Raw genomic sequence first — 2705 nt, 5'->3', positions numbered from 1 at the left:
GAGAACAACATATGTTGTTGTGCGGTTTGACCGATAAAGATCTTCGTAGAATATGTAGGAACCAATATGAGCATCTAGGTTCCGCTATTGGTTATTGATCGGAGATGTGTCTCCGTCATGTCTACATAGTTCTCGAACCCGTAGGGTCCGCACGCTTAACATTCGATGACGATATGTATTGTGAGTTATGTGATTTGATGCACGGAAGGTTGTTCGGAGTCCTGGATGAGATCACGAACATGACGAGGAGTCTCGAAATGGTCGAGACATAAAGATTCATATATTGGAAGGCTACATTCGGACACGGGAATGGTTCGGGTTGTTTCGGAGTACCGGGGGTTACCGGAACCCCCCCGGGTAGTTATTGGGCCTCATGGGCGTAATGGTGGAAAAGAGGAGGCAGGCCATGCTGTGGTGTGTGCCCCCAATATCCCAAACCGAATTGGACTAGGGCTAGGGGGCCGGGGCCCCCTTTTCCTTCCCTTCTTCCTCCCTTCCTTCTTCTCCTACTCCTACTTGTGGCTGGCCCTCCTTTATATACGGGGGAGGGGGCACCCCATGGACACATAACTTGATCTTTAGCCGTGTGCGGTGCCCCCTCCATAGTTTTCCACCTCGGTCATATTGTCGTAGTTCTTAGGCAAAGCCCTGCGTCGGTAACTTCATCATCTCCGTCAACAAGCCAGGGGTAACATGTCGGATACGATCATACCAGCACTAAAGCACCGGATCCCATCAGAACATCGAAGCTAAGCATGCTTGGGCGAGAGTAGTACTAGGATGGGTGACCTCCTGGGAAGTCCTCGTGTTGCATTCCCTTTTTTATTATTTTTTTGTGCATCGTGAGAAACAAACGCACGTGTGCGATATATATATATTAACCCTTTAACTTATTTTTGATGTTTGCGATATGTTTTAGCTCGCAGCTCATTACTCACGCGTCTAGGGGGAGTTGGGGCGCGAAAAGCGCGTTATGGAAGGGGTGTAAAATACGTGTTTCTGCGGTATAGAGGGAGGGGTGGAAGTCATGGTAAACTCGTCTCCGTAGTTGAGCGAGAGAGTAAGTAGTATAGGGCATTATCCATTATTAGGCAATGGTTGTAATGGTAGTAAGAATGTACAGTCGTCTTTGTAGTGGACCTGGGAGTGGAAAGCATAAGGGATGAAGCCGGGGGTAACATGTCAGATGCGATCATACTTGCACTAAAGCACCAGATCCCATGAAAACTCCAAAGTTAAGTGTGCTTGGGCGAGAGTAGTACTAGGATGGATGACCTCCTGGGAAGTCCTCATGTTGCATTCCCTTTTTAATTATTATTTTGCGCCTCGTGAGAAACGGAACGCACGTGCGCGATATATATTAACCCCGTCATCTTATTTTTGATGTTTGCGATATGTTTTAGCTCGCATCTCATTACTCACGCGTCTAGGGGGAGTTGGGGCGCGAAAAGCGCTTTCTTAATGGGGTGTAAAATACGTGTTGCTGCGGTATAGAGGAGGGGTGGAAATCGTGGTAAACTCGTCTCCGTAGTTGAGCGATAGAGTAAGTAGTATAGGGCATTATCCATTATTAGGCAACGGTTGTAATGGTAGTAAGAATGTACAGCTATATTTGTAGCGGACCTGGGAGTTGGTAGCATAAGGGATGAAGCCGGGGGTAACATGTCGGATGCGATCATACCAGCACTATAGCACTGGATCTCATCAGAACTCCGAAGTTAAGCTTGCTTTGGCGAGAGTAGTATTCGGATGGGTGACCTCCTGGGAAGTCCTCGTGTTGCATTCCCTTTTCAATTATTATTTTGTGCCCCGTGAGAAATAGAACGCATGTGGGCGATATATATTAACCCCATTATCTTATTTTTGACGTTTGCAATATGTTTTAGCTCGCATCTCATCACTACTAGGAAAAAAGGGCTATAGATAATATGGACACTAATGGCGCACCAGACATGTGGTGCGCCACTGCTATATAGAAGTGGCGCACCATGTGTTGGTGCGCCATTAGTGTGATAGACACTAATGGCGCACCACGCCCATGGTGTGCCACTACTAACATATTTTATTCTTCCAAAAATACTAATGGCGCACCAGGGCACAGTGCGCCATTACTAGTTTTCACTAGCAATGGCGCACCACTCACCCCGTGCGCCACTACTATCATTTTTTTGAAAAACTACTAATGGCGCACCACAAGCTGGTGCGGCACTAGTAACCATGGTGTGCCATTACTAATGGCGCATTTGTAGGTGGTGCTCCATTAGTAACCTGAGACCAGCTATATATTTTGGACAGCCACCTACACACTCACTTTCCCCACTTCATTTTCTCCACCTCCTCCTCCAAGCTTGTCTCGGGTGCCTCCTCCTCCTCACCTCATTTGCACCATAGATTCATCCAAATTAAGTGGTTAAATTACCTTTTTGATAGGTAAGTAAGGGGAAAGCTTTCTTTATGTTGTAGATCTACTTTTTCCTCCCTCCAACAACATGCACAAGCACTTTTTATGGCCTAGCTAGATCTATGTATGTTTGTGGTGTTGCATATGTTTGTGGTGTTGCATATATGTTTGTGTTTGCGGGTACCGGTATTTGAAATGTGATCATTGCCAATATTTTGCCAGAATGTTGATTCATTTCCGTTTCGGCGAGAATTTTGGCACTATGCATTCTTTTTGGTCCTATTTTTAGGGAAAGTCATGCCAA

At 46.1% G+C, this 2705-nt stretch overlaps 3 non-coding genes across 3 annotated transcripts; all 3 read left to right on the top strand.

Annotated features, from left to right (window-relative positions):
* Nucleotides 1-698: 698 nt before the first annotated feature.
* Nucleotides 699-817, top strand: LOC119304427. The gene has a single exon (XR_005148256.1). It is a non-coding gene; the product is annotated as a 5S ribosomal RNA (ribosomal RNA).
* Nucleotides 818-1184: 367 nt separating this feature from the next.
* Nucleotides 1185-1303, top strand: LOC119304526. Its single transcript, XR_005148339.1, has one exon. It is a non-coding gene; the product is annotated as a 5S ribosomal RNA (ribosomal RNA).
* Nucleotides 1304-1667: 364 nt separating this feature from the next.
* LOC119304454 lies at nucleotides 1668-1786 on the top strand. The gene has a single exon (XR_005148280.1). It is a non-coding gene; the product is annotated as a 5S ribosomal RNA (ribosomal RNA).
* The last annotated feature ends 919 nt before the right edge of the window (nucleotides 1787-2705 follow it).

The sequence above is a fragment of the Triticum dicoccoides genome, chromosome 5A (assembly GCF_002162155.2).
Source record: "Triticum dicoccoides isolate Atlit2015 ecotype Zavitan chromosome 5A, WEW_v2.0, whole genome shotgun sequence".
In the NCBI taxonomy this organism is placed as follows: domain Eukaryota; kingdom Viridiplantae; phylum Streptophyta; class Magnoliopsida; order Poales; family Poaceae; genus Triticum; species Triticum dicoccoides.
This window is presented reverse-complemented; position numbering and strand designations above follow the sequence as displayed.